Source organism: Sarcophilus harrisii, chromosome 3 (genome assembly GCF_902635505.1).
Source record: "Sarcophilus harrisii chromosome 3, mSarHar1.11, whole genome shotgun sequence".
NCBI lineage: Eukaryota > Metazoa > Chordata > Mammalia > Dasyuromorphia > Dasyuridae > Sarcophilus > Sarcophilus harrisii.
Window position 1 is genome coordinate 4,857,648 of NC_045428.1, and position 27,446 is coordinate 4,885,093.

Genomic DNA, 27,446 nt, shown 5'->3' on the forward strand with positions numbered 1-27,446 from the left:
TGTGGAATTTACTCGCTCTAATTATATTGATTTTCTAGTGGTTTGGAGAAGCAGCTGACCTTTGAGAGATTTATTCTAACTGAATCATTAGAGGGTTGTTCCATTGAGCTCAGTTTGAATCAATACCAAAATCCATCTCAGCTCCTCTTCTACTTTTCTCTCTTAGTTGTTTCTAAAAGTGAGGACACTGGGGAACATATTCGCTTGAGGAGGGTGCTTCCGTGCATATTATCTTTTGAAATTTTAAGTAGTTCTTTTCCTGGAGAAAGCCTCAGTCTTCCATGACCTCTGTCAATTGCTTCGGTTTTATGATTCTTCAGAGAGAGGGATGTATTCATTCTAATTTGGCTAGGACATCCTTCAGGTGACTTTTGGAGAAGGCAGATCACCTCAAAGCAGAGACAGATGGGAATGGGAAAGAATGCATCTTGCCCAGTTGGATGATGCTTCTTTCTATTCTTCTGCATCATTCTGCAAATGACTAATCAATGGATTCACTGAAAATTCTGATTCAAATAAAGGGAGAAGAAGAATATCTCATAAATGAAGTTGGCTCACTGAGTTATAGAAAATTCTCAGTAGACTCTGTCAGACAGGGATATATGCCTGTCACACAAATAAAGCAAAACTCTTCTAAAATGCTACATTCAGGCATACATACTACAGGAGCAGAACATAATGAGAATACTTCATCTCAAGAGTTAGAGACTGAAATAATTGGTACTCTTTATTTTTTAAAGTACACCCCCTATTTGAGGAGAACTTAGCTCTAGATCATTGATAGATGGCTGATTCTTAGTGGGGTTAGCTTTGTAACAGAACAGCTACCTTACTGAGATCAACGAAACTTAGTATCTATCTATCTAAATATCTGTATCTATCTATCTATCTAAATATCTATCTGTCTATCTATCTATCTATTAAAATATCTATGGATGTTACACACATATGCAGCATGTATGTGTATATGTATATAGATACATTTATATGTTTTAAGATTTACAAAATGTTTGTAAATATTATCTCCTTATATCCTTTCAATAACACTGAGAGAAATTCAATATTATTATCTTTATTTTTAATTCAAGGAAACCGAAGCAGTCAAAATTTAAATGATTTGACCAGGCTCACACAGATAGTAAGCACTGGTTCATTTGCAATTCAGTTTTTGTTGTTTCCAGATCCATTGCTCTATCCATAGTCCATTCCTGCTGTTTGTTATTTATAACATCCATGTTTATGGATGCACATGTACATACATATGCAGATATACAAGAAAGAGAAGGGAAAGTATAAGTTGTTTCACAGCACTTGCTTTTTGCTGAGACGTTACACATATTATCTCATCTGATTCTCACAACAGACCTGCGAGGTATGTTATTATCCCTATTTTACAACTGTAGAAACTGAGGAAAATAGAAGTTAAATGCCTTGTCTAGAGTCAAACATCTAGAAATTACTTACCTTTGGATCTAAAGCTGATGGCCCGATTTCTAACTTACCACTTTATCTATTGTGCTACCTACCTATCTATTGTCTATTTATTTGGCCTATTTATATTTACAGCCCATACCAACATATATGTGCTCTTTAACGCTTTAGTTGTATTGTGTATGCGCAGACATATTACCAGTTCTATTTGGTTAAATTTTCTATAGCAATACCAACAGGATCTTTGAAATAAGCAACTCCCCAAAGGTCTGTTCCCAAGAGAGAAAAACCTGGGTATTCAGGGATTTACTTGCCTTCTTTCAATTCTCTGTTTATGAATTTGGTTGATGATATGACATTGCCTTTTATTCAGTAGTAGCCAAGTAAATCCTTCCATTGAGGGCCTATTTCTGATTAGAAACTCATGGACAAATACTTGATATTTCAGAACTCTAGTTCTTTTTTTTTTTCAGAAAAGGAAGTTGAATTTCAGAGAAATTTTCATCTGCTCAGTGTTATACAACTGGTGAGTCACCGACTGCTCTCATTTACCCTGTTGTTCCATGTCTCAGAAATCTAAAACTAGGAGTGAGTTTGGTATCTACCTAATATAACCATTTCCTTTTTATTGAGAAGGAAAATGAGATCAAGAAAAGTTTCATTCCTTGTTAAAGGTAACCAGAAAATAAAGAATGGGTATATTTTGGTAAAACTCACATCAATCTCTGCTCCTTATCAAATAATCTAGCATGAAAGATCACTAGATATAGAGGACCAAAGATAGTGGGGGAACTCTGGTTGAGATATATGACCCTTTATCCCAGAGGGAACCTGCTAACAATGTGTGGTTTGGCTCCCCATCTCCCCTAAGGGTTCTCAGATTTCCTGAGCAGTCAGAGAATAGTGATAACCCATGTTATAACTGAAGTAGAGTGATATCAGGTGGCAATCCACATGCACTAGCAAGTTGTTTATGTGGTCCCAAGTGTGGTACACTTAGTGTATGCGCAGTGTTGCTTTGGTTATATAAGGGTATGAGGTATATAATGGGAAAGGAACTGGGAATAAATTGACTCCATATTTTAACCATCCTCTGGAGTCTCGCCTCATCACTCCTCCACTAAGATGGTATATTTTAATCACCCCAGCATGGTGGCTCTAGAAAGCACAGTACACTCTAGAAACCAGGACACAACAACTAGAGGAAATGAAAATCTAAGAGTTCAGAGAGGACCAATACATAGAGAATGATGGACTTTAATTTTGGAGAAATTATGAGCAGTTTCTTACTAATTATGGGAATCCTGGTGGGCTATATTATTAGGTCATTTTCTAGGGCTTCTATTTTCTCAACTATAAAGTGATGAGGAGACAGAGACAGAGACAGAGACAGAGACAAAGATAATTCCAGTCACAGGAAGTGAATGAACCATGGCTGAAAATAGAGAATGTATTAAATTTCATATCTAGAAAGTGGAAAGTGGCTATTTTGTCTTAAGAGAAGAATTCATCGAGGGGAATAGTATGAAAAAAGGTTGAAATCCACTATGGGGCAATATGGCCAGGACAAAGGAGTTTAGTAGCCAGTAGGTATCCATTGAAAATGTTTAAGCAAAAACAAAACAAAACAAAACAAAAACCAGGATAACCATATCATTGGGTAAAGAAGATAAATCTGATAGCACTCATACAAAAAAATCTGATATCTAAAGGGTCTCATAGTTTCAAAATTAATATGCCTTATTTTATTTTATGTTCATGACAATCTAGCCAATTAAGCATTATTACTATTCCCCTCCTTTATTTTTATCAAGCAACAAATATGTTATTTATTTCTAATCTCTCACCGATTAGGGGAAAGGGGGTTATAGGAGTAAATTTTTTAAATGAAAAATTGTAACAACAAAACTTATAATAAATATGCACAATCAAAAGAAATTTCCACATTAGCTGTGTCCAAAATATTTATTTCTTGAAACTATAATCTTTCTTTTGGGAGGTGTGTCACATTTCCTAATCTGTCCTCTAAAATCTCAGTTGGTCATTCTTTTACCTAGAGATTTTGAATTTTTCAAAGGGTAATTTTTTATTATTATTTACATTATTGTTGTTATTATTGCATTTATTGTTCTGTTCATGTCACTCTACACCAATTCAATTTTTCTTTCAATATTTTTTTCTTTTCAAATTTATCTGCAACTCCTCTGTTCTTTATGTTTTATGGCATAATGGTATTTTATTACATTTTTAGATTCCAGGTTTTTTTTTTCCCCCAGAGACAGAGAGGAACAGACAACAAAGACAGAGACAGGGGCAGGGAAAACTGAAGAAGACAAACAAAGACAGAGAGAGATAGAGAGATAAAAACAGAGACAGAAAGACACAGAGAGACAGAGAAAGAAATAGACAGTGAAAGAAACAGAGCCAGACATACACACAGAGAGAGGCAGAGAGAAAGAGAGACAGAGATACAGACAGAAACAGAGAGACAAAGAGATATACTTCATGGAGTTGCTATGAGGAAAGATTAAGGGGAGTTGTCAAATGGCAAGGAATTGGGTTTATTAAATTCTTAACTGAAAATACATCATTGGTACAAATTATCATTCTAATAACCTACACTGAAGAATAGAAGTAATATGTATCAAGTTAAATAGAAGTCCAAAACTCTATTTTATTTTGATTATAATAAAATTAAATTGTGTGTCATTCAAATGACATTTTGGACAGATATGTATTGACTGAGAAGATCAATGTCGCCTTTGTTTGCCAAGAACTCTTAGCTCCCCTTTTCTCTTCTTTCCAATTTTTTTTTTCTTATAGAAATGATTAAATTAGACAAATATCTAAGGATTGGCATGTCAACTCCCATGGATATGAGCTTTCCTAGAAATTGTAGGCACAGTAAGTGAGACAAAATGACTGGTTTGGGCTTTATCAAAGTCAGAGGAACAAAAACACCAATGATAACCTCAGATTGCTGAAAGGTGTTGTTTTTTGTTCATTGAGGTCTAGACTATCTTAGAAACCTACAGAGATGAAAATAGCTGATAGCTTCCCTGGGGTGGCTCAACAGCTATATGTTCTAAGGTGTTAGCAAGTGCAAAAGGAAGAAGAAAATTAGTTTATCCCTTTGGATCCTGATTGGCCAGTTGCCCAGTCTTAAAGAGAGGAAAACCACATCTTCTATGGCTCATCCTTTGGCATCCGTTATCATTTCTTATGCAGTATGAAAATGTAGATCAAGAGAATTTCTTCAACTATGGCCTGCTTTTTGAAGGTGACAGACATGCCCTTAAGCTAATTTGTTTGAAATTTTCTTCTAGATGAAGATACCAGTTATTTTTACATGAGTGCTATCATATTTACCTTCTTTATTCATTGATATGGTTATGCTTTAGTTGCATTGATATGGCTATGGTTTTTGTTTTGCTTTGTTTTGTTTTTGTTCAAACATTTTTAGTGGATGCCCATTGATTACTAAACTCCTTTGTCCCAACCATGCTTTCCATAGTGGGTTCCAACCTTATTTCATACTGTTCCCCTCAATGTATTTTTCTCTTCAGACAAAAAGGCCACTTTCCATTTTCTAAACATGCAATTTGGTACTTTCTCTCTTCTCATCCATGATTCAATCACTTTTCTTGTATCTGGAATCTTTTCCTTCTACTTCTGGTGAATCCTTATCCATTCTGTAAGAACCCTTTGGTGAAGCCATCTTTACTACGCTCTTCTCCAGTCAGTATGTGTGAGTATATATACATATATATATATATATGTATATATATATACATATATATATATATGTATATATATACACATATATATGTATGTATACATACATATGTATGTGTGTATGCCATCTTCCTCAACCCCATTGTAAGCTGTGAGTCTAGGAAATATTTCCTAGGTCAATATTGAACTCCTCAACACCCAAAAACTTGCTCTGACCATAAATTAAAATATAATAATTAAAAAATAAGAATTGTAGAGTGCTGTAATTGGAAAGAAACCCTTTTTGTTTTCAGTTCCTAGGAGTCATCCTCTTGAGGGCAGGAACTACTCCTTTTGCATTTGAATCCCCAGGGTAAGTACCAGCAACTACCCATTAATTGATAGGTTGGCTGATTCTACATATGTTCCTACTTCTGTTTTTGGGAGACAAAAATAGAATACTGTTATTTCCACATGATGGCATTTCAAATGCTTGAAAAAAGGTATCATGTCCCCAACTAAATCTTATCTTTTCCATACAAACCATCCTAGGTTCCTTCAATTATTTCTCCCATTCCAGAAACTTAAGGTGTTGACCTATTCTTATTCTCCATGGGTGATCTCCATCTAATCTATAGCCTTCTTACTGTGATGGCCAGAACAAAATAGATGTGTGCTCTTTGTGGTCTGAACCAACATATGATAATGATTTTCACCCCATTTCACAACTAATTCTGTCATGTATTTGAGCATTGCTCATGCTTTTCTAATGTCCCCTGTAACAAAATCCCATGTTGGTTACCTCTAGAATAATACTTTGTGGAAAAAAATATAAGCACATGCTCATTTCACCCCTACTATAACCCTCATTCTATTGCTCTTTTTACAGAAGCAACATGGTTTATGAGAAAAGGGACTGAATATTGAGTCAGAAGATTGAATTTGGACTCTGTGGTGTACTATGAGCTGGAATTGACGAATGTCCCTTGTCTTTTCCTAGCTGTTGGATTCCTCCTCTATAGCATAATAAGGTTGAATCACATGATTTCAAAAGTCCTTTAAAGCCCTAAATGCAACAATTCCTTACTTCATAAAAATAAATTGAATGAAAGAAAAATAAACTCACTGTTGCATAGATCAAATAAAAACAGCCCAACAGTTCATAAACATCACTCTTTAGATGGTCAATGGCAAAAATTGATTTCTTTCCTTTCCAGGTCTGCATTTCTTCCCTTCTGCAAACCCAGGACAGAAAATTTCACACTGAGCATCACTTAAACATTTCTTTTTCTAGGTCAATTTTAGGTTTTAACCCAAAAGCATATAGACATATAATGTAAAAAAAAAAAAAGACAGCAGCAAACAAAAAATATACACACAAAAAGTGAGGGTATGTATGTTTACATATACATATACATATGTACTCATATCTCTGGAAGTAAATAAAGAGATTGATTAGAGATAGAGATATACACTAATATATATATATATATTTTACATATATACATGCTTGCACACACACATGTATACTCATATGCATATATTACATATACATACATATATACACATGTATGTACATAGAAATATATGTATGAATGTGTATTTCTATCTCTATTTAACTCTATATCTATCTCAAGAAAAAGAATTGTTTAGGAAAGGATTCATGGAGATAGTGTCATGTGAGCAGAGTTCTGTTGGAAATCAGGGATTGTAAAAGGCAGAGAGCTAAGATCAGAGCAGAAGATCCAGAAGGCCAGTCTGCCTGGACTGTGGGGCACACAAAAGAGAGAAGGGGCCTATACTGTGAAGGGATTTCAAAGTATAACTGAAGAAGTAATAATTGCTCAAAGAAGGCAATGAAGGAAGACATAGATCTACTCTTGGACTCCATTTTCCTCTACAAATGATGATATTTACTCAGAGTAGATTATCTGTCAGTGTTGAGTGCACTCCCTCAGAAAGCCATTCTCTCTGAATTGTTTTGGACAAAGAACTCATTATCTAGGGGCTAAACCTCTGATGCCATGATCCTGTGCCCTTCTGATTTTCCTTGGCTCATCATCCATGGACAGCAGGCATGCAATCTGTCTCTAAGTCCGCACTAGAGCCTTTCCCTCTTGGCTGGTCTTATCAGAACGTTTTCTCCCTGAACATAAACTTCAAGATTGAGAGTCATTCTAATTAATCATGGGGAGGAACTGAAGAGGGATGTTAGGAGGGTCCTACACACACACACACACACACACACACACACACACACGCAAATTATTAACCTCGTCTTTGCAAGGATGTCTCATGCCCAGATGATTTGATTTATATTCTGAATTTCAGGAGAAGACGGTATTAAAAATATATGTAAACTTGTAAAACTTGTAAAAACTTGTAAAACTAACACATTGTCCCAACCTCTTATACTCAGGTTGTTCTCCACTGATGAACCAATCCAGGTAATCTAGAAGTTCATCTTCTTCCAGATGGGATAAGTCTAAACTTTCTATTTGGTCTTTTCCATTGCATTCAAAAATCTTAAAAACAAATGAAAACATTGTTTTGAATGTAACTGGGGGAAATGTTAAGTAAATAAAATTAAATATAAGAAACAAAACAAAACAAAAATAATGACTTAGATCATTTTTTCGTATGACTAGAAATGCCTTTATTTTTTTTCACATGAAAATTGTCTATTCATATTCTTTGACCATTTATCGAGTGGGAAATAGCTTTTAACAAACATTTGTTGAGCATGTATCTGCTATATACAAGACAAGGCTATATACAAGACACAGATTCAACAACAAAACTATTCCTACTTAAAATGAGTTTCCTTTTCTCTGACATTTTGCAAAAAATTCCTCTCCTCTTCGGACTTTTCACTGGAAATCCTTCATTACATGGACAAATGTCTTTGTCAGAACCTGAACATCTATTTATGGCTCTGCTGATATTGATACTAAGAATTAATGAACAAAGAGTTCTCTGTGGTTGAACCTGTCACTAGACCAAGGATGGTATCAATACATTCAGAGGTGAAACATGTTTGATGGAGAGTCTGCGAGGTTGCATTTGGCTAGGTCTGAGTAAGGTTTTTTGTATGTGTTTTGCTATCATCAATAAATAAATATAACGTGGTCAAACATTTTCTTTCTCAGTTAATTGGGACTGAATATATGGCTTGCTTTAGAAAATCTTTTTAGAGCTGAATGATTGAGAGGAAATTTCTTTGCCTGAAATGCTTATAATGACAGGAGAGGGAGACACATAGAGAAAGACAGAGACAGAGATAGAAATAGGCAGAGACAGAGAAATAGGCAGGGAGAAAGAGACAGACAGTGAAAGAGATAGAGAGAGGCACAAATAAAAACAGGCAGAAAGAACGAGAGACAGAATCAGAGACACAAAGAAGCAGAAGGAGAAAGAGAAAAGAGAGATTAATGAGTTGATTTACAGTTTATATTAGAAAATCAACAAATTAATAGACCCAAAATAAACATTATAAAACCTAAATTAATAAGGAAAATTAACAAGATTGCAAGCAAAAAATGCTCAATTATTAATTTAACAAAACATTAATCTGCTAAAAAAAAAAACAATAAAAGCCAACAAGACCTCTGCATCTTCTCTCTTTATTTAATCATTATACATTGTTAATTTTAAAGGGGAAATCATAAAACACATCTGCTGCACACACACACACACACATAAACATGCACACAAATCCCTTAACAAAAATGAATATGGGAATTAAAATTATATAAATTAATTACAAAATGAAAAAGAAAAATGATTAAGGAGGAAACAAAAATCAATATTAGAATATATTCTGCACAATTATGCACCAACACATGTAAGAAATGTAATGAAAAGAATATCTACAATAATATAAAATGCCTAAATTGAGAAAAGTCACTAAATAAATAAACTACATGTGAATCAGTTTATGAGAGAGAGAGAGAGAGAGAGAGAGAGAGAATAAAGTGAAAAGTTCATCAAGGATGACATGTTCAGAGCCAACAGAACCAAACAGATATATAATCAAATTTTAGCAAATATTTTATGAATGAGTATTTCCAATGAAATTCAGACATTGTTTCATTTTTTTAAAAAATCAATTTTCTCTATGAAATCTATATGCTCCTGATTCTCCAGACAGAATTCCTTAAAATTCCTATTATCTAATCTCAGCTTAGTTCTCACTATAATATTACTACTTTTCCCCTGATTCGCTATAACATTTACCATACCAGCCTATTCTAAATTTTCTTACCTCCTCAAATTTTCACAACTCTCCACCATTTTCCTTTTAGTAGAATACCCTGTTTTAGATTTTACCAAGAAAGTAGAGGACATTCACTGTGAAATTCCTGCTCCCTCCTTTTCGACATCTCAAAATGACTTGATATTATCTTCTGGATCTTTTTTTTTTTTTCTTTCTCTCTTCCTCAACTACATTTTTTGAACTGATGAAATAACTCTACTCCATAATTAAGTCAATCTATCCACATGTCGTTTTGATACCATAACTTTTCATATCTTTTGTCCCATTGTCTCCTAAATCATTCTCTGATCTTCAGTCCTTCAGTTTCTTATCTCTGTCTCTAACTATTGGCTCATTTCTTTTGTTTGCAGACATGCTTCATTTCCCCCCCCCATTTTTTTTTACAAAGATAGATAGATAGACAGACAGATAGATAGATACATTTCTCCCTTTTTCTCTCTGTCTCTCTATTTATGTGTATGTATGTGAAGCACTATGCTAATCAACTTGGATATAAAGAGAAACTTAAGAGTTCATGCTCTCAAGAAGTTCATATTCTAGTGGGAGAAACCATATATATGGAAGTTAACTGCAAATCATATGAGAAAATATCTATGACACCCAAAGTACAGCAGCAAAGCAGTTAGTAAATGCCTATTTCTAGTCCTATCATTTTCTGATATTGAACTATTCGACAAGGTCAAGGACCTTGGGGGCAAGAACTTTTTTTTTCCCCTGGGTCTTTGGTAGCTGTGACTGTACATAACTGCAGAAACAGTGACCAGGCTCCATCTGAACAGGGATTCATCTTCCTCTGAAAATAGTTGTGAACAAATAGTTGGAAGTACTTCTATTGACAAGGCTCTTTGGTTCAGTTTTGAGGTGTCTCTATGAAGAAATAATGGTCAAATTTGTTGTGGTAAATGGACCTACCTGGTACATGCTACCTCCTGTCTTTGCTCCAAAGGGAGTTTCTTCCTGAGCTAAGCTCAATTGCATGCCTTGTAAGTGGGGATTACTTAGTAGCTCTTGGGGATGTCTGGCCTCTTTTCCATTAGAGATAGCTTCTCAGGTAATGCTTGTGAGAAATTGTCAGGAATCAGGATCAGTGGTCTCACATGTCTTTTCTCTTCCAAGACTGCACTTGGTAATGAGTGAAGTAGAACCATTCTCCATCATGATTTTCCCTCTTCAATGATAGTAGGGACTGGGCTAGAAAAAAGTCTGATGGTTTTGGAAACATGTCTACTCCCCAAGCCTTTGAGGTCAACATGGTAGGCTGTCTATATTAATTTGACTCCCTTTTATCTTCCCTCTCATACATTTCCTTGACCTTGTCCAATAATTCAATATCAGAAAATGATAGGACTAGAATAGTAAAAATGATATTAAACAAAAGGCATTTGCCAACTGATTTGCTGCTGCACTTTAGGTATCATGGAGATTTGCAGTTAAAAGCTTCCATATATATGGTTTCTCCCACTAGAATATGAAGTTCTTGAGAGCATGAATTCTTAAGTTTCTCTTTATATCCTAGTTGATTAGCGTAGTGCTTCACATACATATACATAGATAGAGAGACAGAGAGAAAAAGAGAGAAATCTATCTACCTGTCTATATGTCTGTCTGTCTATCTATCTATCTTTTAAAAAAATGGGGGGGGAATGAAGCATGTCTGCAAACAAAAGAAATGAGCCAATAGTTAGAGACAGAGATAAGAAACTGAAGGACTGAAGATCAAAGAATGATTTAGGAGACAATGTGACAAAAGAGATGAAAAGATATGGTATCAAAATGGTATGTGGATAGACTAACCTAATTATGGAGTAGAGTTGTTTCATCAATTCAAAAAGTGTAGTTGAGGAAGAGAGAGAGAAAAAAAAAGATCCAGAGGATAATATCAAGTCATTTTGAGATGTCGAAAAGGAGGGAGCAGGAATTCCACAGTGAATGTCCTTTACTTTCTTGGTAAACCCTAAAACAGGGTATTCTACTAAAAGGAAAATGATGGAGAGTTGTGAAAGTTTGAGGAGGTAAGAAAATTTAGAACAGGCTGGTATGGTAAATGTTATAGAGAATCAGGGGGAAAATAATAATGCTTTATATAGTAAGGACTGAGCTGAGATTAGATAACAGGAATTTTAAGGAATTCTGTCTAGGGAATCAGGAGTATATGGATCTTATAGAGAAAATTGATTTTTTTTTAATGAAACAATGTCTGAATATCATCGGAAATATTCATTTTACGAATGAATTTGATTATATAATGCTTACAGGTTTTTTTGTTGGCACTTGGTAATGAGTGAAGTAGAACCATTCTCCATCATGATTTTCCCTCTTCAATGATAGTAGGGACTGGGCTAGAAAAAAGTCTGATGGTTTTGGGAACACGTCTACTCCCCAAGCCTTTGAGCTCATCATGGTAGGCTGTTTATATGAATTTGACTCCCTTTTATCTTCCCTCCCATACATTTCACCCCTTTGCAACCTGACGTCCAACCTTATTATTTAACTTAAATAGTTCTCTTTACAGATTTCAGAAAAGCCTGGAAAAACTTACATGAACTGATGCTAAGTGAAGTTAGCAGAACCAGGAAAACATTGTACACAGGAACAGCAAGATTATGGGATTATCAAGTATAATGGATTGACTCTTTCCAACAATTCAGTGATTCAAGGCAATTCCAATCAACTAGGGATGGAAAATGCCTATCACTCCAGAGGGAGAACTATGAAGATTACTGTGGATCAAAACACAGTATTTTCATATTTGTTTGTTTATTTTCTTTCTAATGTTTTTTCCCTTTTTGGTCTGATTTTTCTTGCACTTTGGGACAAATATGGAAATGTGTTTGAAAGGATTGCATATATTTAATTTATATCAGATTACTTACTATCTAGGTAAGGGAGGGAGTAAGTAAGGGAGAGAAAGAAAAGTTTGAAATATAAATTAGTCATAAAATGAATGTTGAAAATTATCTTTATATATATTTGGGAAAATAAAGTACTACTGTGAAAATATAAAAAAAAAGTTATTTATGACATTGTAATTTCTAAATCTGCTGTTTTTACCCCAATACTCTTATTCCTCAACCTTACCTAATCATTTGACAGTGTAGACAGACACTCTGCTTTTAAATACTCTTTATTTGTTTTTATATGTTTCTCATTCCTCATTTTTCTTGTCTTCTCTGCAGCTTTTGACACTGTTGATCACTGGCTCCTCATTTAATACTCTCTTCTCTCTAAATCGGCAAAACATTGCTCTTTCCAGGTTTTCCTCCTCCTTCTTTGACCACTCCTGTGTCTCCTTTGCTGGATCATCTAGAGATCACAGCCTCTTACAGATGGTCCTCAGGGTTCTGTCCTGAGCCCTCTTCTCTCCTTTTGTTCAAGTTGTTGATTTCCTCAGCTCCAATGGATTTAAATGCAATCTATGCTGATTCCTTTAAAATGTATACTGATTTCAAATCTTCCTTCTCCAACTGCTTTTCAGACATCTTGAAGCAGATGTCCAGGAGATACTTTAAGCTCATTATGTCCAAATCTGAATTCATTATGTGCTCTTCCCCAAATACCCACTTCCTACCTTCACTATTTCAGTAGAGGGCAACAGCATCCTCCAAGTCCCTCGGATTTGGACCTTGGAAGTCATCCAGGATTTTTCATTCTCACATCACCCATGTCCAAGCTGTTGCCAAGACCTTTACCTTACCTCTGCAACATCTCTTGGATACTCTCACTTCTCTCCTCTTGACACAGTCTCCACTTTAGTACAAGTTCTCATCATCCTCAAGACCCAATAGAACATTGTTTAGCATTCAAAGCCCTTCATAACCTAGCCCCCTTCTATTTTCCCTGTCTTCTTATATCTTACTCCTCCTACATACACTTTTCAATCCAATGGCACTGACTTCCTGACTGTACCAAAAGCAAAGAACTATTATGATTGGAGAAATGAATGCCCTGGCTTTGCAGCTACATAAGTAATCACAGAACAGAGCCTTCCTTCTACATTGGCAGCCACACATTGTCAAAAGGCCTAGAGAAAGAACTCCAGAATATTGGCTAAATCTTCCAAGTACAATATCTGTGAGAACACACACAAGGATTGCCCAGCATAAGAGTGCACAAGTGTCTTGCAATTAATACTAATCAAATAAAAGAGTGGGTATCAGTAATAGTCTAGACAACTAAATCCATAAAAAATATAGACACAGAAATGCAAATGCACACTTTAAAAATAACCATTTTCTTAAAATTCAATAGCAATTATAGCTTGGCAATATTTTCAATATTCAGCAACATATTTAAGTTCAGCAAGAAAGCTTATTCCTCTCAAGCCATTTGATCATCTCCCACAGTTTTTATGCTCACTGGCTATGCTAGTTTGATGACTGATGGTTCTGCTGGTACTAAGGACCTTTTAAAATCCTATTCTTCCTAGTCAAAGAAACTCTTCCTAATGGAGACACCAGGCATTATCCATTTACACTCTAAAGACAAAGTCACCATGTTGAACCTTGAAAGAGCAGTTATTTGACATGAATCAACTAGTACAGTACATATTAAATATCTACTATGTGCCAGTTGCTGAGGATAGAAGGAAGGCAAAAACCCCCAAACAAATAAAAGAGCACAGGTAGCAGAGGAACAATTCTTACACTGCTGAGAACCAACATAGACCTTGAATTCCCAATTAATTTATGGAATTCTTAGTGGAAAAAAACTCTTAGTGGAAAAAAGAAATAGAAACTTATCCTTTTTTTTTCTTTCCCTTTGTTTCCCTTTCCCTTGACTACAAGGGAGTCTTTCTGGGTCAAATTAGGGCACACACTCCATTCTTTGTATATTCACCAAAAAAAGATTATGATGGCAATATTTTGATCCCATTTTATTAAGGTAAAGAGGATGCAAATGTAAATGAAATAAAATACAGGGACAAAGAACATGGGGTTAAGACAGACTGCATGGAAACAAGAATGGTGGGTGGCAGGGTAGAGACAGGCAGGGTGGAGGAGAAAGTAGGAAGGAAGAGACTTTGTGATCCTGGATCAAAGCTGGGACCATTTGAGCAATCTAGACCCTGAGGAGATGGAAGAGTCCTAGGGAAGAGGAGTCAGGAGTCCTCATTTTTATAGCATTTTGGTAAAGACACACTAACTCCTCTCTCCTATGCCCTTCAGGTTTGTTCATTGACATATCCACATCATCTCAAAGTTATCAGTGCCATTTGATCTGCCTGCAGATGTCTAGAGCTGATCTGAGGTTTACAGACTATAGGCAGCTAGTCGAAACTAGGTGCCCTTTCAACAAGGGGGAGCTGGCTTCTCCACATAGTCTGAGAACATTCCGAGATCAGGCAGACCAATTAATGAATTGATAAGGCAATTTGCAAGGAACCATGTTGTCCTCTTTAGCTAGGGGACAATGTGACTTCTAGGGTGGCAATTTATGATTAATCAAAAGACAATGTTCTGAAACATAAGGTCTTCCTGGGTACAACTAATCCTCCGTATTTGCACAATTCTGTCAAGAAAAGAGAACTAAAATGTTTGTCTATAATTTGCATGAGATAGTAACTTCTGGGCTCTCTTTTGGAATCTTCTTCCTTCTGTTACTTTATATTGGTTTTTTATATACTTACTTACTACACTGACTTGATGGGGGCAGCGGTCAAGGGGACCAGACCAAGATACAATTTTAATGCAGATTTTTTTCCCCATGGGGTTATTGACATTTCTTTCCTGGCAGATGTTGATCTAAGTCTTTGCTACAATAGTGCCAGTACCTTTTCCATTTCTAGCTAGGAAATCAAATCTCCATATCTTCTGATATTTTTACAGGTTCCATCCCCAAGCAGTCAGGGAGTTACAGAGCAGTTGAAAGTAAACAAATGTCTACTTCAAATTTGGGAAATTTCCTTCATGATAATCTCTCTTCCCTTAACTTGACAAAGAAATAATTATACCTGTCCTATGTGGGGAAAGAGGCAAAGGGAGAGATCATGTTGGTAGCACAGGGAGAAGGCAAGTATTGACCTCCATTTTCAGCTCATGCTCGGGTATAGTAGCTGCCTACAGAACATCTGTCGGGTAAATTGCAGTCTAGTAGCTTAATCTTCCCAATTTACCTGTGGGAGCTCTGCTCTGGTGGTTTCAGGCAGACCATTTGGCAAATATGTGCCTTTGGAGCCTTTTTTTGTATGAGGAGTATAATAAAAATGTAGTTGACAAAATTGTTGATGTAATGCCTACTTAATCATCATAATGATTGTGAAACACTTAGCATTTACATTGGGCTGAAAGAATGCTTAATCTTCTTCTGGCTTAACCCCTTCATGGGCAACAGAACCACTCATTCCTTCTGTCTTTTGGCCAAAAACAATCACTGTTTTTAGTGTATTTTATAAAAATGCATATTTTATAAACCCATTGTTAAATTCAGGAGATTATGCACAATATTTTAATGTAAATCTATATTCTAAAATAATAGCAATAACCATCCATTTTTATTGTTCACTCTACCTTTCATTTTCATAACATTTACAACAAACTTAATCTTTTCCATTTCCTCAAGCACAATTTTTTTTTTTTTGGCTTTGGTAATAATCTTAGGCCTGACATAAGGCCCAGTGAATAAACTCTGAATCTCTTGATGAGATGTTTTTCCATCAAAACAAGAATAAAGATAGTGTCATAGAACAATGATGATAACTGACATTTCGATATCACTGTAAAATCTGTCTGGCATTTTCCATACATCATGTCATTTTCATATCTCTGCGGTCTGATTTTCAGATCAAGAAATTTCAAGTCAGACAGGACCAATCATTTGCCAAACGTTCCTCAGGTAGCGATATCATAGGTGGGATTGGAAGGCATGTATTTCCTACTTCAGGTTCAGTTTTCTATTTGCTCTGACAAATACAGATCAATTTAGTGCCTTTCCTCACCGGGTCTTGGAGACATAGCTCATTCCCTACTGCAATAGGAAGAAATATGTCCTCAAGTTCCATTAATGAATATTTCTTAACAGAGCATTTACTCTCTGCTAAGCTCTATGTTAAGTGCTTAAGATTCAAAAATAGAACAGATTCTTCCTTCAAATAGTTTATATGTGAGTCAAGAGAATATAATGCACATACAGATTAAATCAATATAACTTCATGGTTATTGCTCTCAGTCCTCAAGCTGTCGGGTATATGTTTGTGGAGCTTGTTTATTTCTACAGCCAAATAGGAGCTCCTGGCCATTTCAGTTTTCCCTTCTATTTTCAGTCCCTAACCCAATTCTTTAACTCAAATGTTTGAATAATGTCTGATGAATTGAAAGAGTCCCAAATGGTCATATAAAAATATAAAGGAGAGAACAAAAACTTAGCCTTGGGACTTTGGTAGATTTGTTAAAGAGGTATTGATATAGTTCAAAGGGTGTCAAATTGGAATCTGTGAACCTCTTTGTTGAGACCTGTAGGGATCTAGATTCTAGGCCCTGTCAGATGCTAAAAGGGAGGGAGAGCCAAAGGCAGGGCCACTTCTTGGTCCCTTCCTCCCCCAAGCAGCTGTTCTGATACATATCAAAGGAGGTCCAATTTGGCACTTTATACCAAGCTGGCAATTAGCTATTCAGGAGAGAGCCTTCCACCTCTCAGAGTCAGCCTGAACTGAAGAGGTGCTTGACATAAGCAAGGGGAAAGTTTCCTGGAGGAATGATGCAGCTTTCTCTCTTGGTTCACTTTACTTTGCATTAATTACAGTATCTCTATGTATCCCCCTGTATCTTTCTGCAGTAAAATGAAAGGAAAACATTATCATTTCTCTTTTTTACTAATGAAAAATAGGTAGCAAAATGAAATCAATTGTTTTAGAGGGGGAAAAACCTGAGACTTCTGAAGAATAGAAGTTCTGTAATAAAAGACTCCTTCCTTGTTTTTATCCTCTTTATTTGCTGACAAGGAAATGTCACTAGATACACTTGTGCAAATAGGGAGGGAGGATCAAGTGTGTCCAGGAACACTCCAATCCATCAAAAATTATCATTTTTAATTATAAGCAACATTATTTTATTTTAAAACCTCATTTTATAATATTATTCAATAAGCCACTAATTGTATAATATAGGCATTATATCAATGCACAGAAAGCTTCATTTAATTGTTCATATATGGCCATATCATGCTGGAACTTCATTTTTCCTGATGATCTTCTTGTTCTCAAAATTCTCTCAAAATCTGATTCTCAAAAAATCCACTATTTCAAACAAATCTAGATCAATAACTGCATATTGTGTGATGTGTGCTGGACCAGTGCTGCTGTTTCTGCTCTCTGCCAAGTACAGTGGTCTAAAGGAAGGAAACAATTGAACACAAATGATGAACAGAGCACAGATACCCAAGATCAATAGAACTTAGTGGTCCTCACCACCATGGATGTAGCCGTGTCACATGACCATGACTGTGATCTGCAGGGCCAGCAAGAAGTGAAAGATGTGATGATTGAATCATTACAAGTGACATTTAAAAGATCATAGAAATTGGCCAAGTGTCGCCACATTGAGAAAGGGTCAATTCCACAAATGATCAAAAGGGAGATGAAATAAAGTCTTCCAGCTATTTGCTGTGACTCAACTTGAATTTCTAGTAAACTTCTATGACAGAATTTCAAAGAGATGGCTGGACAACACATGGAAAGGGAACCAATGGGTACAAGAGTCAGCATGAGTTTATCGAGAACAGATTTTGGCAGATTAATCACCTCATTTTAAACTAGGATCCCCACACTGAGAGAAGAGGAAAATGCTGTGGGCAGGAGTCATTCACATTTACTTTAGCAAAGTTTCAGTAAAATACCTCTTATTAATCTCATGAAGAAAATGTCAATCCTTTAATGATATTTTGTTTCTCAGTTGTTTCGATTGTGACCAGCTACTTATGACCCCATTTTGGTTTTCTTCATAGAGATACTGCAGTAGTTGGCAGTTTTCTTCTCAGCTCATTTTATAGTTGTGGAAACTGAGACAAGCAGGGTTAAATGACATGCTCAGTGGCATACAGGGAGTAAAAATCTGAGACCATATTTGAGCTCAGGTTTTCCTAACTCCTAGTCCCCACTGTCCTAGTTAGCTGCATTCCTAGTAATATAATTAGATTCAAAATTGGTTGTAATGTTACTGAGCACTAAATATGTTTCAGAAATTATCCTTTTCACTAGGCTCAAATTATAGTTAATACATGTTAAAATATATTGGATTACTTGCCATCTAGGGGAAAAGGTGGGAGGAAGGGAGGGAAAAATTTGGAACATAAGGTTTTTCAAGGGTGAATGTTGAAAAATTATTCATTCATGTGTTTTGAAAATAAAAAGCTGTAATAAAAATAATATTTTTAAAATAATAAAAATATTATAGTTAATAGATAAGGATTCAAGGTCAATATGAGTGAAGGATTAGAGTGGAATAATTCTGAAATCAGGATTTGACCTTGCAATGCCACACATTTGTCAAGATCTTGGATAAAAGTGTATGTGGTCTATCCATCCAATTTTCTGGGAGGAATATCTAACCTGCTAAAATATAGCATCAAATTCCAAGGAGATTTGTAACAGGGTAAATCTCTGGAGTGAATCATTTAGATGAAATTCAGTAAGTATAAATATAAAATCTTCTATATGGGTACAAAAGGAAAATCCATCTCACAAGTACAAGATTGGTGAAGTATGGCTAGATGGAAATGGATCTATTTTTAATGAACTATGAGAACAAGATGAATTATCAGTGTAAGAAGAATGAGTTTTCAGGTATAGGAAATAGCAATACGATTCTTCTCATCCCTCTCCAGACATCGACTTCATTATTGTGTTGAGAACCATGTGACAAAATTGAAGGATATTGGAGAGCAACTAGTGATGGGTAGCCAAAATGGTGAAGGACATTGACTGTGTCATCTGAGCCTCATTAATGGATCTGAGCATATTTAGCCTACAAAAGGAAGAAGAAAAAAAAACTCAGAGGTAAGGGGTGAGAGGGGTACCTAATATGATTCTCATGTGCAAATTTTTTAAGTGTTATCCCTAAAGAGAGATGTGGTACATTTGACTCCAAAGGTCAGAGAGAAGAACAATGAGTCAAAGTGGCAAAAAGAAAATTTAGACTCTATATAAGGGGAAAAACGAACAACTGTCAAATAATGAGAGCTGTCTCAAAGTAGAATGAGCTGCCTCAAGTAAAACTAATTTCCTCTTCAAGCAAAGGCTGACTACATATAGGTGTGTATATGTATGTATGCAATGTAAATATACACATGCATATATTACCTATGCATGTACTTCTCCATATATTGAATTTCTTTGCTGTATGTCTTGGGCCAAAGAGATGATTACAGAATTCTTCTGTGACTTTCAAATATTCTGAGACTGATGAAATAGTGCACGAATCCAATTATTGTACAATTGTATTCACTTGTATGATATTTTGCTTTCATTTTAAAGTACGAATCCTCCACTGTGATAATAAGGAGCAGCTAAATTTAATTATTAGGAATTCCCCAATAGTAATTTATATACTTCAAACTCTTCAGCTAAAAAATTATATGAAGGTCATCAATGAATCAATAAGGATTGTGTGAGTGCTTACTGTGTGAATATCATTGGTGTGGTGCTACATTTTCTACAGAAAGAAAAAGAAAAAAACTTCCTCTCCTCAAGGAGTCTAAATTCTCACAGGAAGACAATGTAAACAAAGATGAAAATTATAGGACTGCTGCTTGGAAGTTCTGAAATAATATTGCATGTAATTATGAGATCAATTCTTCAGGAATTAATTGATTTATTTTGCAAGAATAGATGGAAACAACTGAAGTCTAGCAAAAGATTTTAGTATTGGTAGCCCCTTCTTTTGTACTTTGTTTTGATTTGTCACCAATTTATTGTTTATTTATTTTTAGTATTCTTTTCTTTCTTTTTGAGTTCTGAATTCTCTCTTTCTTGATCCCCCCATCCACTGAAAAGGCAAACAATATACCAATTATATATTTGAAATTATGAAAAACACACATGATGTGCTATAAGCACACAAACAAAAAGCCAAGAAAAATTAAGTGGAGGTGGGGATATGCTACAATCTATATTTTTGACTCCATTAATTCTTATACCAGAGGTGAATAGTATTTTTCGTCCTAAGTCCTTTGCAATTGTCTTGGATCATTGTATTGTTCAGAACAGCTGTCTTTCATAGTTGATTGCTTTTATATTATTGCTATGACTGCACAATACTCTTCTGCTTCTGTTTATTTTTATTTTACATCAGTTCATATAAAACCTTCCCAGATTTTTCTGAAACCATAATGTTCATTTGTTTGTTTATTTTTAATAGCTCAATAGTACTCCATCCCAATCATATGCCACAGCTTATTCAACCATTTTCCCACTGATAACCATCTCCTCAATTTGGGGCTATGTTTTGTGGAGATTGGAATGAGAAAAGATGTGAGACAGAAAGACCAATGAGAAGGACATTCAAAATGTCCAGTTAAAAATAATGGTGATACATTGTCAGTATGTGTGACAAACTGAATTTTGACCTAAAAAAAATCCAATGACTTTGCCTGTTTGCCTCAGTTTCCTCAATTATACCTACTGATATAAGGACATTTGAAAATTTGTGAATTGTGTATATGTGTCTATATGGGGAAAATAAGTTGTTTGAGGCTGTTGGGGTTGAGTAGGATTCGAGATTTTCAAGAACTTGTTTGTTATGGGGCAAAGATAAAGGGTAAAAGTGAGTCTAAATTTGAACTGCTCAAGGGAGAAAAATAAGATCAGAGATGAGATGATGACACACTTCCTTGAAATACAAGGTTGTCATTGCTTTTATTTGTATGCAGAATGAAGCAAAATGCTTGAAAGATAGCAGATATTAATGGTTAATTGAAGTGGGTTTCATGTAGATAAATGATATTAGCATGAAGACAAATATACATCTAGGGGTAGGGAAGCAAAGAAATACACATTATATTATTATAAGAAAGGGAAATGTCAGTATTGTAAACAGAACAGCAATGGGTGATGACCAGTTCTGAAGGCAGAACTTGAATTTCTCATGAAGTTATAAAAAACCCCTTTGGGGGTCAACCAAAAGAAAAGCTTCCCAATAATTAAAATTATCCCAAAATATCCTGAGTCATCTTGGAAGACTTGGGGTTACTGTTCATTTTTTTAGTTTCCAATAACTTTCTCAATTAACACCTAGTGGAAATGCTTTATAAGTTATCTAGGCACCAGATAAGCTACACAGATTCTAAGATGGCTTCTATCTCTGCTATTTTGTCATAAAATGAAATTTAAAATTTATTATAAAGTCAATATATATATATATATATATATATATATATATATATATATTTGTGTGTGTGTGCACACACCCATGTGTAATGAGAAAAAACCTCAACAATTCTTAGCTGCTGAAAATGAACCAGTGTCTGTTCCTTTAAATAGTGACTGCCCTAATGCTCACCATTTAAATGATTATGTACAGATCATTAACTACTTGACAGTAATGCTAGAGAACAGAACAACTTCAAGCAGCACTAACAAGAACTGCTGCCTTTTGCAGATCAATCAGAAATGGGACTGAAGCACGCCAGGGCCCATAAAGGAAGTAAATTGGAAAATATGCCTAAATTGATTAAACTTGAATTCCAATGTAATCAGCACATATTGATTAAACGTCTACCGAGTCATGTTTTGCAAATGAGCTTGTCCCCTAAGCCAATGTTGTCCTTGGCTCCCTTGTCTCTCTGCCAGTCAAGGAGATCAGAGTTTACTGGCTGAAGTGTTTCTGGCCTATTTTGGCCTCCTGGTTGTGGTGATTGTTTTATATGGGCTAAACTTCTCTAAGGAACTGTGATGTGCAATCTAGCATCTACTTTGATCCACTTTTGCATTTTTTTCCCCACTCAGTATCTTTTAAAAGCAGACAAGACTGGGACTGTTGTGATTATATGATGAGAATCCAGGGGTATGAGCAATGACTATTGAATACCTGGAGTTGATTGTCCTGTAAACCTCTTAAACTCAACCTGTTCACAACAGAACTCATTATCTTGATCTTTAAATTCTCTTGCCTTCTAAATTTTTCTATTACTAATGAAGATACTAGTATTTCCCTAGTTCCTGGAGTTGAGGAACTTTATGTCAGTTTGGATTTCTTATTTACACTGTCATCCTATATCCAATCTGTTGGAAAGTCTTCACTTGTACTTATCCCCTTCTCTTCACTAATATAGCCACCACTCTGATGTAGGTACTCATTGCTCTATTTATGTTTCACTGCAATAACCAGTTAATTGTTTTTCCTCCCTTAAATCCATCTTCCACTCAGCTGCCCAAAGCAATCTTCCTAAAATATAGGTTGAACTAAGTTGCCCCACTACTCAACAAACTCCAGTACCCATTATGTATAACTCCTTGTTAACATTTCAGTCTTATACCCCTCTGTTCTTCTATAATCTTGTAACTTTTATCTACTTTTTTTCCTCTAGAAGTCTCTATATATTTTATCTCTGTGCCTTTTCACTGGTTGTCACCCATGTTTGAAATACTCTAAGTCTCAAGATTGCTTATTAATTTCTCCATCCTCAAGATTTAAGTCAAACCCAATTTTCTGCAGGATGCAATTTTCCAATTCTTCTCCCTTCAATTTGTGTCCTTCTTCTGAGGTAACCATCCAGTTAGACTCTGTGCCTTGTTTTATATAGTTATTTGCATAATGTTTCCCATTTAGAATCTTCTTCAGTATAGAGACCATGCTTGTTTTTGCTTTGTTTTGCCTTTATTTATAAATTCAGCACTTACTTTACACATAGTAAGCACTTAAAACCTTCATTGATGATCAAAATTTACTAGATTTAAAAAACTTTCACAAATTTTCAGTACTCTCAAATTTTCCCTCTTGTCCCCCCAAAATCTATTCTTTCATTATTGATACACTTACAGTGATTATCTTGGAAGATTTTAAATTGTAGGTGGTCCCAAAAAACAATGGAAAGAAAGGTGTGTATAAATAGTCCAAATAAAACTTAGAATTACAAACTCATAGAATAGCAGAGGATATTTAGTCTAATTGACACTTGAAAAAGAATTCTCTGTACAATATCTATGTTTGTTTAGTCTCTTCTTGAAGAATATGTATACCTTCATTAAATACATGTAAGTTAAATGACAAGTAGATGAGTAAACAACATTCAGATAAAAGAAATTCAACTGCTGTGTATTGGTATCTATGATAAAGACCAAACAAAAAAATCCCTTTAGCACATTGAGTAGACTTGTTATGAAGATTAATTAGAGTAAATGAGCAGGTAATATACAAGATGCAAAGATAATCATAAATTATAATCTCTACTGATGGAGAGAAAAACCAGGTGAATGAGATCAAGGACACTTTGAAAAATGGAAACATATGTTTGAGTGCCCAACAATGTCATTCTTTTTGTACAGAACATAGATAAGACAAAAAAAAAAAAACCTTGAATCCTGCCCTTATACTAGGGAACTTCCATAAAAGGCTGTTTTCTTTTTGTTGGGAGAGTGCTTGGTAATGTCACAATTACAGTGGTACAGCCAGTTACCACGTATTTGTTTGTAATGGGGGGTACTGTGTCATTCCTTACCCACTAACCTAGGCAGAATGATTTTCTTTAAAGTGGTCATTTATATGCATTGTATACTGGGATGGCACAAAAATTTTAATTACAACTTTCCCAAGTCCCCATTTAGGAAAATTCCTATCTTTAGGAAAAAAATTGGACTTTCTGCCTAACTTTACAATAACATTTATCTCAACTTAACTACTGACCTCTTAGAGAAAATTAAATTTAATAGAAATGTTTAGGAAATAGAAAAGTGGATTATATTATGGCATGTTTTAGATAGATATACATTGGGAAAACAAATTAGGAAGAGAGCCAACCTTTTCTCAGAACTCTCCTTAGCCTGAGTTCTCTTCTCTGAGGAACTTGTGAAGTTAATAGTTCCCCTCTCTACCCAAGGAGCAAAATGGAAATCATTTTTACTCCAATCTCCCAAATGAATGAGGTTCTAAGTAGTTTAATATGGTCAGCCTTCCTTGGCCAACAGTAAAGAAATTCTCGGACAATATTGCTGAAGTTAAAAGGTCTTTTCCTTATTTAGTCAATGATATTGTTTGGACATCTTGACATTAGTTTAGAAGAAGTTAGCTGAGTGAGTCAGTCATCACAATCCTATAAATGTACCATACATTTGCTGGGGGATCAATTCTCATATACTTCTTGTCTTCCATTAAGCCAAGCAAACAAAAATTGACTTTATATATAAAAGGAACACTACAATGAACCATGCTGATTAATTATTTCAAGTATAATATTAGTTGAGTGCTGAGCAAATGATGAAAAATGAATTTAATCACCAAATCAACATTTTTTTTCTGTCCGTTTAGGGAAGTATAAGGAGAAAAAGGAGGAGAAAAAGGAGGAGGAAGCAAGCAAGTAAAAAGGAATAGTCCCTATCCAAAAGGACAAGACAAAAAGAAATCTTTGAACTTGTTATTTTTCATTTTAAACATATTTAATATTTTTATTTTTCCCATTAGCTAAAACAATTTTGTTAGATTTGTTTTTAAAACTTTTGAGTTCTAGATTCCTTTCCTTATCCTCACTCCCAGCCACCATTAAGAAAGCACATGTGAAGTCATTAAAACATTTCCATAAAAGTCATGTTGTGAAAGAAAACATAGTTTCCTCCAAAAGAAGCAAGTAAGGAGAGAGGGAGAGAGAGACAGAGAGAGAGAGAGAGAGAGAGAGAGAAAGAGAGAGAGAAGAGAGAGAGAGAGAGAGAGAGAGAGAGAGAGAGAGAGAGAGAGAGAGAGAGAGAGAGAGAGAGAGAGAGAGAGAGAGAGAGAGAGAGAGAGAGAGAGAGAGGAAGTGAAAAAAAAAAGGGAGGGAGAGAGAGAGAGAGAGAGAGAATAATCACAATCGGGTCTTTCTTTGAATATGAATAGCATTTTTCCCTTACAACTCCTTCAGAGTAGTCACAGATCATTGTATTTCTGATAGCAAAGTCATTTAGAGCTGATTATCCTAAAACATTGCTTTTACTTTGTACACAGTACATTTCACTTTGCTTGAGTTCATGAAAGATTTTCCAGGTTTTTATGAGAGCATCCTGCTTATCATTTCCCACAGAATAATAATATTCCCACATAATTTATTCTGCCATTCCCCAATTGATATACAGCCCCTCAATTATCATTTTTTTTGCTGAGAAGAGAGATATTATACATATTTTTGTACATATAGATCATTTTCTTTAAAAAAATACTTATAAAAAATCAAAGTAATACAACATATAACACTAAGTAAATATTTTAAAAATAATTTTAGAGCTGCAGCTAAGTTTATATCTCCAACATATCAACTGTTTTCTTGGGGGAGTGGGTCACCTAACCTCTCAATTGTTCTTGGTAATTTTCTTAGAAGCTGGAGAAAAAGTTGTTACTTGTATTGGTGTAGGGGATTTCCTTACCTTAGAAGTTTCTATACCAACAATATCTATCCCTATTCTTGCCAACTAGATGGGAAATTAGAGTGAGCATTATTAGCTCTTTGAAAAGTCAGGATTCTGGAGTAAAGCTCTTGTTGCTTCACCTCTAAGTATGTCTCTAAGTGTCATGTTTATCAAGCTATATTTGGTTCATGCTCCGGAATTCATGACTCTGTTCTGTCATAGAAGCAAATCTTCATAGAGTAAGTTCTGAAGGGCTTTCTTTGGCCTCTTGTCTAAATGAGGAAGTTAAAGCCCAAAAAGAAGTTATCTTAAAGAAGGAATAAAAACTCCACCTGTGAAAAGCAAATATTAGCTCAGGGGGAAAATCTGCCTATCAATGTTGTTAGCATCTTCTCTAAAACTTATAATGTTAGAAAATTGTCTAGAGCACTAAAAGGTTATTACTTCACCAGGATCCCATGGGCAATATGAGTTTGGGGCCAGCTTTTGATTTGCCTTGGTAAGTTCACGCTAGAGGAATAGTCTGATAGCATTCTATATTTCTCCTTTTGAAGGTCAAAAGAACAAAAGGATCCCTTTTCCAAGGATCTTATAATCTAGTAGGAAAAACATTATCTGAAGAAAGAGGAATATATAAGACATATCAAAGTAGATGGAAAATGACGTTAATAAGGAAGGACCAAGTAAATGGAGAAGGGGAGGCTGAGAACAGGACAGAAAAAGGCTTTCTATAACAATCAGTTTAATAAAGTCCTTAATTTACCATTTGTAATTGCAAAACTTTTTTTAATTTTGTGAAGAATACATTCCAATCACCTTAATTAGGATTCTAATTTAAACTCTCAGTAATTTTTCCAACTGTTAAAATTTTCATTCTGAATTACTTCAACTTTTTTTCAATTAAATGCTCATTTGTGAGTATAAAATGATGTGAATGTTATTTTTTCTACTAATGCCTCCTTCTAATTGATTTCTTTAAACAGAATATATTTTATTGAAATTTAAGAGTTTAAAAATATATATCCACATCTCTTATTGGATCCAAAAAAAAAAAAAAAAAGAATCCCTTCCCCTAAGGCTCTTAGGCTCTAATTGGAGAAACATGATCTGAAGAAATTTGAATATATAAGACATGTCAAAGTAGATGGAAAATGATCTTAATAAGAAAGAATCTAGTAAATGGGGAGAAGAGGCTGTGAACAGGACAATAAAAAAAGGTTTTCCATAAAACATAGAATTTGAGAAAAATATTGAAGGAAGCCATAAATATGAGTTGGAGTTGTAAAAGGACAAAGTTCCAAGTATAGACAGTATAAAATTATGGAGATGGGTAATGGACATGATAATGTGAGGAACAGCACTTAACCTGGTGTACCTTCATCATAGATTATGGGGAGAGGAGTACAATTGAAGAAGTTTAGGCCCTTGTTTAAAGAGATAAATATCAAATAGAGAATTTTATACTTGCTTGTTTTTTTGTTTTGTTTTGTTTTGTTTTTAGGAAAT

At 34.9% G+C, this 27,446-nt stretch overlaps 1 long non-coding RNA gene across 1 annotated transcript; it reads right to left on the reverse strand.

Moving 5' to 3' along the window:
* On the reverse strand, positions 1-26,077 carry LOC116422980. Its single transcript, XR_004233469.1, has 4 exons — positions 25,959-26,077; positions 7,552-7,670; positions 6,272-6,380; positions 1-506 (listed from the first exon to the last, which is right to left on the reverse strand). It is a non-coding gene; the product is annotated as an uncharacterized LOC116422980 (long non-coding RNA).
* Positions 26,078-27,446: the final 1,369 nt, after the last annotated feature.